The sequence below is a fragment of the Nelumbo nucifera genome, chromosome 2 (assembly GCF_055504915.1).
Source record: "Nelumbo nucifera cultivar China Antique chromosome 2, China Antique-T2T, whole genome shotgun sequence".
Taxonomy (NCBI): Eukaryota; Viridiplantae; Streptophyta; class Magnoliopsida; order Proteales; family Nelumbonaceae; genus Nelumbo; species Nelumbo nucifera.
This window is the reverse complement of record NC_142650.1, coordinates 98,851,987-98,867,527: the sequence shown is the minus strand read 5'-3', so window position 1 is coordinate 98,867,527 and position 15,541 is coordinate 98,851,987. Positions and strand designations below refer to the sequence as shown.

Genomic DNA, 15,541 nt, shown 5'->3' with positions numbered 1-15,541 from the left:
ATTATTTTCTATATATTTATATTTATACTCCTTCCAAATTGAGCCTAAATATAAAAATGGTCAATACAAATACAAAAATATCTGATTAAGAAAAATGCAAAAGTCATCTAATTTTGTATTGATATTTTTCTATTCTTGCTGGACGATTTTTACTTGTGATAGGTATAAATAAACATGAACCATGAATCCAGAGACTGGAATCTACCTTCTTTGCATTGAACAAGTGCAAAAATTTGTATCCAATTTTCATTTGAATGCAAATATGTCTTGGAATCCGAGATTGCATTCATTATCAATACACAAATACATTTTTATCAAACACGTGCAAAAATGCACATATACACTGAATTGACATCTGTACTCTTCCCAAACACAGCCTTAAATGACAATTAAACAGAACCAACCAATTTTGTACTTGTGGAGATAGGTTTAGCCAATCAGCTAAAGGAGGGTTTTGCATGTTGGTTTTTGCTTATGGTCAATACTCCCCAGAAGTAATGCCAGAAAATAAATAATCCCCAGAAGAAGAAAAAACAACTAAAAGTAATAAAGCTTTTGCTCTCATAATAATATGTAAAATAGTACATAAAATTTGAAAAGCAATTGGGTCCATAGCTCAGTGGCAGAGAATTTGACTGCAGATCAAGAGGTCACCGGTTCGAACCCGGTTGGGCCCTTTGCCTTTATATACTTTTAATATTTCTCTTGATTTGGTTAATGCTTCTCCAGCGTAAATCTATATCCGGATCTTTTTCTTTCTATTTAATTGTTTAGTAGATGGATTTAGCAAATTAGCAACTCAAGTTCAGAAATCAAACCCAACGGAGGATGCATGTTGGGTTTTCTCTTTATATAAATCTTTTTTCAGTTGAATTAGGATAATTGTATATATATGCACATAAAATCTTGGTTTGGCAAGCCCGTACGGTGAAACGTGATCATTTTGTGAAAAAAAAAAGAAGTTAGGACTAACCATTTTATACCTCCCGAACCCCATATGGCTGATAAGGGTGGAAATGAATCAAGCCTTTTTTATGAGTTATTTAAGTTTAGTTCGTGAAAAGTTTAATTCGGTTTGGTTTAAATCAAGCTTTGAACTGAATTTAAACTCAATATATAGATTCATTTTCTAGTCGAGCCAAGCTTGAGCCTAATATAATTCGACTCGCAAGCCTAATTCTTAAATTTGTTATATGTAAATTAAAAGAATAATTTTTATATTGGAATCGAATCAGACATCATTGAGATAGAAATTTGATTGGTTTAACATTGGAAATCTTATCCATATGATTCTATGCTCAAGCCAAAAAAGGATGGAGGCTTAGGTTATCTGTCCAGCTAAACATCGAAATCAGGTTTTAATTTTTAATGGGGGTGTTTAACAATACGGCTGGTTTGCTACATAGGAAAATTGTATTATGTTTACCGACATGTAAATTGTTTTTCTGTTTTAAAAAACAAAACCAACTATGCTGTTGAACATGAGATCGGCTTTAGTCGGTCTAAGACCCGTTCGAACAGACTTTATAGCCGGTGATATCTCCATACTTAATATTTCCAATGCAAGGCCATAAAGGCTGTTTATATGGGACTTGCACTTATTGAATCCGGTTTTCTGCCATAAAGGCTGTTTATATGGGACTTGCACTTATTGAATCCGGTTTTCTCAAACATTCTCTAAGTATGTGTGGAGATTTCTTTTAGAAACTAAATGTCTAAAAGGAGAAAACTTTTGGACTCATAATTTGAAGAGTGGTGTCTAGAGGTGTAAAATGGGTCATGTTGTGAGTGGCCCGTGCAAAGTGCGGGCCATCCCGGGTCATGCCATCCTCTCCTGGGATAACTTGAGGGTTGGCCTGGCATGGCCCACGGCCCAAGCCTATGCAGGCCTGTGCCATGCCGCGGGCCAGGCTGGTCCGTGGGTCAAGCCTTGGGCTAGGCCGGGTTGTGGATTAGGCCAAAGCTATTTATTTTAAAAAATTGAAAAAAAAAACTTAAAATTTTAATTTTATATGAACTTTGATGTATATTGATGGTGCGCGATCTGAGCACTCCTATCTGGCAGAAGCTGCGCTCCTAACTGGCGCCGGACAAGATACCTGCGAGGAAGAAGGTGAAGGATTCCCGGGGAGCTCTCCCGGCGGGAACACTCCGATGCTTAAGTCAAAACTTGGTGGAGAGCTGAGAAAGAGAGAGTTGCAGAGAAATAAGCTAAGAGCGGAGATGCGCAATTTGCAATTACCTCTGCTCTTTGGGGGTCAGAGCTCTTATATAGCGGTGTCCTGTCAAATCAGGCATAACCGCCTCTGATTCTCTGCTGCAGCCATTACTCGCCAGGGCTGCGTAGGTAACTGTTGCAGAGTACGGCCCTGCCAAGTGGGGAACACCTCTCAGGGTTGGCAGGCACGATGCCGCTTGACGAGAGACGTGGGTGCAAGTCTCCAGGTTTGGCAGGTACAATTGTCAGACAGGAGATCTTCTTGTGATACGCCGAGCAGTTTTTTCGCGAGCTGCGTTGCACCGAGCTACCCTATGCCGAGCTGCAGGTGCCGTATCGAGGTGCTTCTATCCGAGGTGGCCAACTTAGGTTTGGGCAAGAATAAATTTATTTTGACTTAGGAGGCTCCCGGGCTCACCCCGAAGTGCCTTGAGCTCGGGACGCTTTCCTTCTTGAGGAGGAGCTCGGGACTCCTCACCTGGAGGGACCTTGAGGCGGTCCTCCCTTGGGAGAAAGCTTGGGGTAATTGGAGTGTCATCTGGTACCGAGCTGCAATGCTGGATCTTGGTGGACTGGTCGCGCTGAGTTGTCACTTATGATGAGTCACGTCCACGTGTCCTCCTATGATGAGGTCGGGTCAAATCACCCTCCATCAATTGCCCCCCACTCCCTGAGCCAGGGGTCCTGACCGGGTGTGGGGAGTTCACGACGTGACGGGTGGATTTGGCCCGAAGTCTAGGCTGCCTCGTCAGAGTTCGCAGGTCGGACCAGTTCGCTGTTCGGCTCAATCAAGGATAACCCGGGTCGCATACAGTTCATGCGCGGACGTCACGCGATCTATAGACTCCGCGGACGTCAAAAAACACGATAAAATGATTTCACCTCGGGGGTCGCACAACCGGTTTTCTTGAGAGCCGTTAGATCATCTTAATCTCAACCGTTGAATCTCGGGCATATCGGCTATAAATAGGGGGGACACCCGTCATTTTCTCCGCTACAAGTTCACTAACGCTCGTCTTGAGGTCGCGGCTAAGTTCTTTAGCTTGGGTTTTCCAGTCCGCCATTCTTCCTAGTGTTAGAAAGTTTTGTATGCCCTTAGCTCCAATCAGTTTGATGTACTTATAACATTTATTGTAAATGAATAAAGTGCATATTTGATTCATGTTATGTGGTGTGTTTTTGTGCAATGCCCTTAAAACCGGACACTTATGAGACTTGTGTTGGTTTAGAACGTTCACAGCCAGTGGGTCGGTCTGGGGAGACCTATCCTGATAAGGCTGACACTGATGTGCCGCCAAGTCGGTTGGGGTGGCCTGTCTCTGCCACCAGGGTGAGACCCGAGGTACATGCAGTGTGGGATCAGCTTGAGACCTTAAACTGGACCAGAATTCCAGTATTGCCCTGGACCTTGGCGATTAGTAGGCAAAACTGGAATGTTACACCTGACCCCTAGACTCGATTATGATACCGCACTAGGTGGAGGAGTGGGCCATCTTTGATATACCAATCAGTGAGACCCTTAGAGGGGGTCAAAACCTGGGTATGTTGAGATGGTTCATGAACCCATCTGAGTGGGTGATCATAGTGACAAGATCAGCCCCTTTGTCGAACAAAGGTAATGATCGGGGAAATGCACTCTCTCTGATGGAAACCAAAACTGCAGGCAGTTGATTTCAATCGTTGAAATTTTGTTTTGCAAAATATATTTATGCGATATAATATATATATATATTATAGGTTTCCAAAATTGTTTGCAAAAGGTTTTAATCCCTGGGATCCATGTAAGAGGAGAGTGCAGCATTGTACCTTGCAGTCAGGGGAGATGTCCTCCCTTGTTGGGCAGTGTTTGATCATTATGGGCTGAGAGGTTAAGTGTAAGGCCTTTGAGGGTTAAACCTGATGGGATAATCTTGCATCTGCCGACAGTCCTTGGGTGTTACATGGTGGATTGGCCCAAGGACCACTTAGTGTAAGTGTTGGGCCCATAGAGTCCATATGATGGTCTCAAGGGGTCCACTGGGCTTTCCAGTGAATTCGGCTAGGCCTTGTGACAAAGGCTGGGCCGAACCCTTGTGGCTGATGTGTAGATCAACATTTGGGTCCCACGCCATATAGAGAAAGCCCAACTAGGCAGCAATTTGGAAGGCTTAAGTGAGCACATACACTTAATGGGCAAAAAGCCCAATACGAGCTGGACTAATTAGATTGGCTTGAATGGGGCCAATCTGAGATATGAACCAGCTTTGAAGGATAATGGGGCTAATCAAATTAGGAGGGCTGATCATGATCTACAGATTAGATAAGGACTCTACCTTATCACTTAAAAGGAGGAGGGGGCGGCATCCTCAAAACACACTCATCTGAGATATAGATACAATACAGAAGAGAGAAATCAACATACAGTGAGACTGTGCCAATTTCTCCCTGCTACCGCCTTTAGCAGTTCATCTCCACTCACGTGGGAGTCATCAAGAAGGGTTCTTGATTTCAGTTCTTTGTGAAAGAATTGAAAAGAAGTTGTGCTTACCTGTCGTCAAGTGGGTTCTTGTGAAGAATCCAGTTCTTGTGAAGAACGTTGTTGATTTTGCTCTGTCCTACACTACACCATCATTAGTGGGAGCAGTCTTTGGGGACTTTTCGGCGTGAACACTTTCGTTGGGGGATACTAATTCTCCGTATCAGGTATTTCCTTCTCCTACTATTTTGTTCAGATCTGGTTCGGTTCTTGATTCAAGATTGATCCTTGAAAATTAGTTTTCTAAAATAGGGAATGCGATTCCCAGTTGTAGGAAGGAAAGAAATTTTTGAAATTTGCCCATTCTATTCTACTTTTTCCGGGCGTCCATACGATGAATCTTTCCATTCCTTCAGTGGTATCAGAGCCATGTTCAAATCTTGAATCAAAATTGTTCAGATCTGAACCTGTGCAAATGGGCAGAAGGTGTTCTACCCTATTTGCGCAAATTTTGAATTTTTTGGGAAATTGTTCCCATAAATATGGGCGAATGATCTTTATATGGAATGGTTCTTTATAATTTTCTTGATTTATGGGTTGTTCGTACAATGGAGATCGAAATCTTTTATTCTTGGCACGTGGATATCTGCGATTTGCAGATTCTTGTTTATTTTTTACATTTGGTTTGTAAATAATTTTTTTTAGACTAAATGTATAGGATTCGATCTGATGTAATAATTAATAGAAAATTAGGTTTTTCTATTTCTGTATTATTTTGGATCGAAGTTGGTGGCGCTGGAAGGGGAATTCACAGATATGAAAATCGTTATCTACGATTTGCAGTTTGTGAAATTGCAAACTGTGAACTAACCTTTGTTTTGTAGGATGGAGTGTGCGAATTGCCCTACTTGACTGATTTATGTTTTTCTTTATCAGTATTTAATTTCAGATCATTAATCTTGAATTAATTCTTGAATTAAAAATCAAACCCAGACCAATTCGAACTAGATTCGAACCAAATCAGTTGGACCGAATCTAGGGTTTGATGGGGCTGATTTCAGTCCAGATTTCTCCCACTTTTGGGTCAGGGATTGATGTTTAATTGCAAGTATTAATTCGGCCCAACCTGTAAGGCCCAGTTTTAAATTGTTAAAACTACAAAAGCCCACCATTCGCATGAAAGCTATATGGGCCAAACTGCTAACTGCTATTCAGCCCATATACCTAGATAATATTAAATGTTAATATTATGGGCTTTAAAATGGGCTTTACAGATATTTAATTGATTGGATCAATTCTTTCTGCATGTGATGTATGGATGTGTGATGTGTTGCGTTCATGGGCCATAAGCACTTGGCCCATGCAGATACGATAGTGGCTCTTGCGCACACCATGGCTGAATGCACATCATTGCCATGATGTCCCTTATGGTCATTGGATGACCTTCCCTTCATGGTGGGCCCCCACACCCCTGAAAAGGGCACGTGCGGAAGCCCTAGCCGAATTGGGCCACCAAAAATCTGGCTTTATGAAATCCAATGGGAGCCACTCAGGTTTGACCTAAAACTAGGGCGTAACTTGTTCCCTCCTGAAATATGAGTGCATGTGATAGGGAGATCCATATGATGGACTCTCTAAAGGCCTTCCGTCATTAACATGAAGACGGGTCCTTCAAGTGATGAGGGGAAGCACCAAAAAATGGGCCAATCGATTTGCTGTTGGATCTGTTGGATTGTTTCATATGATGATAGGGGCGTCATAGACCGATGTGGGAGAGGCTTCACCAGAAAATGCGAACTCTCTCACCGTACCTTGGCGTGGTCGAATATGATGGTTGAGCACTCACTGAACAGAAAGGTTTACCCGTAAACGGCTATGAACTTGTCTGATAGAGGCCAAAGGGAAAGCTCATGTGATGAGTAGATATGATCCTTCATAGAAAGGTGGTGGGGTTATGTAGTTGAAACAATTGGCTCCATGCACCCTATGTGGTTTCCCACATTTCCAAGAGACGTAATTGTCGCTGTCTCCGTCACTGAGATAGGAGGGAAATCCCGGTGATGAACAAATGGAAATGGGACATAGATTAAAAGTCATATCTATGTAGATAACATGAATGAAATTAGGTTGTGGACTGATGTCTTGCTATTTTACCAGAAAATGGCTAATGGACAATTCGCCAAGATTCTTGATGACAACAAACTTAAAGGCCCTAATTATGCTGATTGGTACCGTAACCTCATGCTGGTACTGACTTCTAAAAAATTGGATAAAGTTGCCAAAAACCCCACCCCGAAGTGTCCGGGTGATCAAGCTTCTGAGGCCCACAGAAGGGACTACCTTGAGTGGGAGGAAAATAACTCCCTGGCCCGCTGCTATATCATAGCTTCTCTGGACAATCCAATACAGAGGCAGTTCGATCAGATCAAACTGGCCAAGGACATATTGGACAGTCTGAAAACTATCTACGAAGAGCAGAATCATTCTACTCGACAGAAGGTCTTGAAGCAGTTCATGACCGCTCAAATGACCAAGGGATAGCAAGTGCATGACCATTGTCTTCCGATGATGGGATACATAAACGAGCTGGAAGCCCTAGGGTCCGGGCTAGACCATGTCACCAAGGTAGACGCCATTCTGAATTCTTTACCTCCATCCTACAATCAGTTTGTCATGAATTATAACATGAATAAACTGAATGTCAGCTTATAAGAGCTCAGCAATATGTTGCAACGAGCTAAGGAACTGATTCGTAAGGATGAGCCCGTTTCCATGCTTATGGAAGTAGGCAAGTGTGGAAAGAAGAGGAGGTCTAAGAAGAGGCCCCAGAAAAAGGACAACAAATCCAAGAGACAGAAGAAGGACAAAGCATCCGATGTTTGTCATCATTGTCTCCAGACTGGCCACTGGAGAAGGAACTGTTCTGCCTACCTGGAATCCAAGAAAGGTAATCCCAAATCCTGGGTCATAGAAACCAATTTGTTGGTTACTTCTGCTTCCTGGTGTATTGAATCTGGGGCTTCGACTCATGCATGTAACACATTGCAGGGTTTCAGAATAAGCAGAAGATTGAGTGAGGGAGAGGTGACGCTCTTCTTGGGAACTTCTGCAAGCGTTGCAGTTGCGGCCATCGGAACCGTAGAATTGTTTTTTAGAGAAGGATCACTTGTACTTAAAGATTGTCTTTATGTACAGAATTTAAGAAGAAATTTGATTTCTGTCTCAAAATTGTGTGATGGTGGATATTCTATTTTCTTTAGTAATACGATTAATATTAAAAGAAACAACAAATTCATCGCATACAGGGAACTGGAGAACGGTCTCTATGTTCTGCATCCTTCTCTAGAAACCAACATAGCCGAAACTACGTCGGTTGACGTTCCCAAGAGAACTCGTGATACCGTTAGTCCCATGTGCCTGTGGCATTACTGTCTTGGCCACATCGGTATTGACCGAATCACAAGGTTGATAAAGGATGGTCCTTTGGATTTTCTAATTATAGAAGATCTTCCCACCTGTGAGCCTTGCCTTCATGGTAAGATGACAAAACGGTCATTCAGCGGCAAGCCTGAAAGATGTACGGGCATGCTTGACCTTATACATAGTGATGTATGCGGGCCCCTAAATGTTAGGAGTCGTAACCAACACGTATACTTCATCACCTTCACTGATGATTATTCGCGGTATGGTTACATATACCTAATGAAACACAAGTTTGATTCCTTTGAAAAGTTCAAGGAGTTTAGACAAGAGGTCGAGAAACAGTTTGAGAGAGAAATTAAGACCCTTCGATCCGATCGAGGTGGCGAGTATCTCTCTGACGAATTCAGGGACTACCTGATGGTCAACGGGATAGTATCGCAGTTAGCTCCTCTTGCTACACCACAGCTTAACAGTGTTTCGGAGATGAGGAATAGGACCTTACTTGATATGGTCCGGTCACTTCTCGCACACTCGGAGTTACCCACATCCTTTTGGGGATACGCATTAGAGACTGCGATTTACATGCTGAATAGGGTTCCAACCAAATCGGTTCCGAGCACTCCATATGAACTTTGAAGCGGAAAGAAACCAAGTGTCAGACACTTGAAGATTTGGGGTTTTTCGGCACACGTTAAAAGAACGAGCCTGGACAAATTGGAATCCCGAACCAACCGTTGCCTATTTGTAGGCTACCCCAAAAGCTCTATGGGCTATCTATTCTATGACCGAGGAGAACAGAAGGTGTTCTATAGTCGGAATGCCCATTTCTTGGAGGAGGATTACATCCTGAACAATCATCGTCAAGAAGTTGTTCTTGATGAGGAGAGCTTAGGAGTAGTGGGAGATGTCCCACATGTTCCAGGTAGTGACCAACATAGAAGATCTACCCGAGTATCTAGTCCACCAGTCCGTTATGGTTATGACCAGGATAGTTACCTGGTGGAAGTCTTGACTAGTGAGGAGGATCCCGTGACTTACGCAAAAGCTATGTTGGACATAGATTCCTAGAAGTGGGTAGATGCCATGAAAGCTGAGATGGACTCAATGGAGGCCAATGGAGTCTGGACTCTAGTAGATCTGTTCGCCGGGGTAAAAGCAATTGGTTGCAAATGGATTTATAAGAGGAAGAAGGGCTCCAATGGCAATGTTGAGACCTACAAGGTTCGCTTGGTGGCAAAAGGGTATACTCAGAAAGAGGGCATCGATTATGAGGAAATCTTTTCACCCGTGGCCATGCTTAAATCCATTAGGATCCTGCTAGCTGTAGCAACATACCATGACTACGAGATTTGGAAAATGGATGTCAAAACCGCGTTCCTGAATGGAGATCTTACTGAAGATATCTACATGCAGTAGCCGCAAGGCTTCATTGTTGCTGGTCAGGAACAGATGTAATGTAAACTTAATAGATTCATATATGGACTTAAGCAAGCTTCTAGGAGTTGGAACATCCGGTTCGACTTTGCCGTCAAAATGTTTGATTTTGAGCAGAACCTGGATGAGCCCTGTATATATAGGAAGTCCAGTGGGGATAAGGTTATGTTATTGGTTTTGTATGTGGATGATATCCTACTCATTGAGAATGATGTGGGAATGTTGAATTCGATCAAAGTATGGCTTTCACAGCAATTCTCCATGAAAGATCTTGGAGAAGTGTCTTATATACTGGGCCTTTGACTCTATAGAGATAGATCAAAGTGAATAATAGGACTATCCCAATCTGCTTACATTGACAAAATCGTCAAAATGTACAACATGGAGAACTCCATGAAGGGAAATGTTTCTTTCAGGCACGGAGTTGCTCTCTCCAAGAAGATGTCTCCCAAGACATGTGAGGAGATCGAGGACATGAAGAATGTTCCCTATGCCTCAGCCATGGGGAGCATCATGTATGCCATGTTGTGCACTCACCCCGATATTGCTCATGCGGTGAGTGTAGTAAGCAGATTTCAGGCCAACCTAGGGCAGGAGCATTAGACCACTGTGAAATGCATACTAAAGTACCTTCAAAAGACAAAAGAGTTTTGTCTAGTATTCGATGGTACATCACTACAGATCCAAGGGTATACTGATGCTGACGTCTAGTCAAACCCAGATGATAGAAAGTCTACATCTGGTTACGTATTCACGACAGGATCGTGTGTTGTTTGCTGGAAAAGCAACAAACAGGGGTCCACGGCAGATTCCACAACCGAAGCCGAATACATTGCCGCAAGTGAGGCTGCCAAGGAAGCTGTGTGGATGGAGAAGTTCATCCAAGAGTTGGGAGTAGTTCCATCCAGCACATCACCCATCCCGTTGTTGTGCAACAACAATGGGGCCATTGCTCAGGCTAAGGAGCCACAAGCTTACTTGAAGTCCAAGCACATCAAGAGGAAGTACCACGTACTGCAGGAGATTGTTGGTAGAGGGGACATCCTGATTCAGAAAGTAGCTTCAGCGGAGAATGTTGCAGACCCATTGACTAAGCCACTCACATAGAAAGTGTTTGAGAAACACGTGGAAAGTATGGAACTCTGGCTTATTCCAAATTGGACCTAAGTGCAAGTGGGAGCTGTTAGACAATTTTGTATGCCCTTAGCTCCAATCAGTTTGATGTACTTATGACATTTGTTGTAAATGAATAAAGTGCATATTTGATTTATGTTATGTGGTGTGTTTCTGTGCAATGCCCTTAAAACCGGACACTTATGAGACTTGTGTTGGTTTAGAATGTTCACAACCAGTGGGTCGGTCTGGGGAGACCTATCCTGACAAGGCTTATTCCAGATTGGATCTAAGTGCAAGTGGGAGCTATTAGACAATTTTGTATGCCCTTAGCTCCAATCAATTTGATGTACTTATGACATTTACTGTAAATGAATAAAGTGCATATTTGATTCATGTTATGTGGTGTGTTTCTGTGCAATGCCCTTAAAACCAGACACTTATGAGAATTGTGTTGGTTTAGAACGTGCACAACCAGTTGGTCGGTCTGGGGAGACCTATCTTGATAAGGCTGACACTGATGTGCCGCCAAGTCGGTTGGGGTGGCCTGTCTCTGCCACCAGGGTGAGACCCGAGGTACAGGCAGTGTGGGATCAGCTTGAGACCTTGAACTGGACTAGAATTCCAGTATTGCCATGGACCTTGGCGATTAGTAGACAAAACTGGAATGCTACACCTGACCCCTAGACTTGATTATGGTACCGCACTAGGTGGCGGATTGGGCCATTTTTTATATACCAATCAGTGAGACCCTTAGAGGGGGTCAAAACCTGGGTATGTTGAGATGGTTCATGAACCCATCTGAGTGGGTGATCATAGTGACAGGATCAGCCCCTTTGTCAGATTAAGGTAATGATCGGGGAAATGCACTCTCTTTGATGGAAACCAAAACTACCGGCAATTGATTTCAATCGTTGGAATTTTGTTTTGCAAAATATATTTATGCGATATAATATATATATTATAGGTTTCCAAAATTGTTTGCAAAGGGTTTTAATCCCCGGGATCCATGTAAGAGGAGAGTGCAACATTGTACCTTGCAGTCAGGGGAGAGGTCCTCCCTTGTCGGGCAGTGCTTGATCATTATGGGCTGAGAGGTTAAGTGTAAGGCCTTTGAGGGTTAAACTTGATGGGATAATCTTGCATCTACCGACAGTCCTTGGGTGTTACATGGTGGATTGGCCCAAGGACCACTTAGTGTAAGTGTTGGGCCCATAGAGTCCATATGATGAGCTCAAGGGGTTCACTGGGCTTTCCAGTGAATTCTGCTAGGCCTTGTGACAAAGGTTTGGCCGAACCCTTATGGCTGATGTGTAGATCAACGTTTGGGTCCCACGCCATACAGAGAAAGCCCAACTAGGCAGCAATTTGGAAGGCTAAAGTGAGCAGATACACTTAATGGGCCAAAAGCCCAATACGAGCTGGGCTAATTAGATTGGCTTGAATGGGGCGAATATGAGATATAGACCAGCCATAAAGGATAAGAGAAAGTCTCTATCCACTCAGTAAGAGTCTAGATTTGTATATGATTCAAATCTGGAAACTCCTAATCAAATTAGGAGGGCTGATCATGACCTGCAAATTAGATAAAGACTCTACCTTATCACTTAAAGGGATCAACATCTCCTAATAGGATTAGGAGCTGATCCCTTTAGGATTATAAAAGGAGGAGGGGTGGCAGCCTCAAAACACACTCATCTGAGATATAGATACAACACAAAAGAGAGAAATCAGCATATAGTGAGACTGTGCCAATTTCTCCCTGCCGCCGCCACCTTTAGCAGTTCATCTCCACTCACGTGGGAGTCATCAAGAAGGGTTCTTGATTTTAGTTCTTTGTGAAAGAATTGAAAAGAAGTTGTGCTTACCTGTCGTCCAGTGGGTTCTTGCGAATGATCCAGTTCTTGTGAAGAACGTTGCTAATTCTGCTCTGTCCTACACTGCGCCATCTTCAGTGGGAGCAGTCTTTAGTGACTTTTCTAGGTGTGAACACCTTCATTGGGGGATACTAATTCTCCGTATCAGGTATTTCCTTTTCCTACTGTTTTGTTCAGATCTGGTTCAGTTCTTGATTCAAGATTAATCCTTGAAAATTAGTTTTCTAAAATAGGGAATGCGATTCCCAGTTGTAGGAAGGAAAGAAAGTTTTGAAATTCGCCCATTATATTATGCTTTTTCCGGGCATCTATACGATGGATCTTTCCATTCCTTCACCTAGTTCGGTCATCTTCCCTTGGTGAGTCTCCTTAGCCTTTCCTCTTTAGTTCGGTTCCAGTCTTTTTAGTTTCGTGGTTAGCTTCCCTAGTTCATTTATCAGTTCATAGCTATGTCGGGCCATAGCTTCGACAGTCTTTTAGATGAGCCCGAGTTGGGTACCTCGACTCAAGTAGGGGCCTCCGAGGCACATTCTACCTACGATGTGCGGGGTTCCTCAGGTAACCCGGCATCCACCTCTAATCGAGGTCGGATAATAGACAAGTCTACCATGACGGTAGACAGGCTTAGGAGCCCGATAGCTCGGTATAACCTTCCTAAAGAGTATACCTACCTCCTCCTTGCGGGCGACTTCCATTGGGAACACGGTCGTGACGAGATCATGATTTTTGAGGAACAGCTCATGGCCGGACTCCGCCTTCCACTGCACCCCCTAATTGTTAAAGTGTTAAATCACTTCGACGTCACTATAGACCAGCTCCACCCGTACTCCATTCGGAATGTGGTCGGTACCATCTCCCTTTGCTTCGACTACGCCCTGCCTCTCAACCTTGAAATTTTTTCCTCCATACTTTCCATAAAGAAGAATGCTTCTAACATTCTCCCCGAGCATAGGTGGACTTACTACCTGTTCCCTCGCCTAGGCTACAAGATGCTACAAGACCTCCCCAATAAAATCCCGACCTGGAAACGAGATTATTTTGTAGTTCGAAACCCTGCGGGATGGCCCTTCCCTACTCACTAGAGGGTGGCCATTCAGGACTCCGGCATTACGCTAGATCAGGATACAAGGGAGACACTCCAGTCATGGGCGGAGCTCGGTTTTGACTACAAGGACTTCATCATCGAGAACAAGCTCATTGAGGCCAGTCTAAGTCCCGATAGGTCGCCTTGTTTAGAGTTAGTATCTTTCTTCAGTATCCAGTTTCTACTTCTTGGTAGCATTACTGACGTCAATCTCTGTTGCAGGTCCTATGGAGCGAATTAGTGCTGAGAAACTCTTCGGAAAAATGAAGGGGTGAAAGAAACGAGCTACAAAGAGAGCTCGCATTGAATCTCCACAAGCTCCTACTCCTGAGCCCGAGCTGCTTGCTAAGCAGCCTGCTAATGCTCCTCCGGTGATTAACTTGGAGGAGTTGGAGAACCCTTCACCTCGGGAGCCCGAGGCGATTGCGGAGCCCATTCCCGAGACAACTGCGGAGCCCGCTCCTGAGACTGTTGCTACTACTTCGGGAAGTAGGGAATCAGCCCGGAGTATCCTGAACCTGCAGTACAGCCTCCGGAAGAGAAAAGGGTTGTGCAAGGGAGGTCTCCGGCTAGGCCGGACTATCACCTGCTCAACTCGGAGCTTGAGCAGCTACCCATTGCATGGTGGTAAGCCTCGTTGCATTTCAACTTCAATTTCTGCAATTGTTGCTTTACCGATGCTAACTGGCATTCTCTTGGCAGGTGAACAATGCCATGCATGCCCTGACCTACCAGTCTGAGCAGCACTTAAAGCGAGCTTTGGCTGCTGAAGACTCGGCCCGCGCAGCCCACTCCGATCTGAAGCTAGCTCGCGGCCAAATCCACCGGCTGGATGGTGATGTGCTAGCTCAGAAAGAGCTAGTTACGTCGTTGATGTTAGAGAAGAAGGAGTGGCAGCGTGAGAAGGAGGAGTTGTTGTGTAAGGTGAAGAACCTTGAGTCGGAAAAGGGAACTCTGGAGTGCCAGGTCGAGAACCTCAAAGCTGACGTTAAGGAGTGAACTGAGATCTTTCTTGGAGCTATGGAGGAGGCCAAGGTCAAGGCTGTCCAAGACTATGTCAAGTCGGAGGAGTTCGACGGGGTGATGGTGGATGCCTACCGCAAGGGCTTCAAGCTCAGCAGGTGGCTGATAAAGCGCGAGTTCCCACAACTTGATGTAAGCGCTATCACTACCTCGCGGATCATAGGAGAGGTAGCCCGCTTAGCTGCCGAGGACCCGGACTCCAAGGAGGAGGAGGAAGTCGCTAACATCAGGGAGGCTGCCGACCGAGCTGGCACTCCTATGGAGATTTCTGCCAGGAATGATGATGAGTAGTTTCAGCTCTTGTACTTTGAGCCAATGAGCTTAGTTTCTCTTTTCTTCTCATTTTGTATCGAACTCATTGTAATGAAACTCTGGTAATGAAATATGTTTTTTGCCAAGTGTTGTGCAATTAACTTTCTTGTGCAATTATCCTTTTTGATTAGAATAATGGGTGTATGGGTTTCCCCGAACTGTCAAGCTACCGAGCTAGATAACAAGTAAGGGTAACTGAAATGGATATTTTTAGGTTGTCGTCACCTCGAACTGTCAAGCTATCGAGCTAGATAACAAGGGTAACCGAAGTGGATATTTTTAGGTCGTCGTCACCCCGAACTGTCAATTAGCACTTAGTAGGGGCAACTTCGCATGATGTGCGCCGATGTGAGCAACATTGTAGGGTATATACCTGACCTGTCTACACATGGCCCACTTAGATAAACGTCGGTCATCCTTAATGGGCTCAACCCGCTGTACGCCAGGGTGGGCTATGCATCATAGGGTTCACACCCGAGCTGCCTGCACATTAGGCATTAAAAGTACTTAGCCTATGCCGACAAGGCGACTAGGTCCTATGTGGTGCCAAGGTCTTTTGTTAGCTCGGCGCTTTGGCCCTTAGGCTAGGGGAGCGACTTATA

At 44.2% G+C, this 15,541-nt stretch overlaps 1 non-coding gene across 1 annotated transcript; it reads left to right on the top strand.

The window, feature by feature from the left end:
- The first annotated feature begins 605 nt into the window (after positions 1-605).
- On the top strand, positions 606-677 carry TRNAC-GCA (transfer RNA cysteine (anticodon GCA)). Its single transcript has one exon. It is a non-coding gene; the product is annotated as a tRNA-Cys (tRNA).
- Positions 678-15,541: the final 14,864 nt, after the last annotated feature.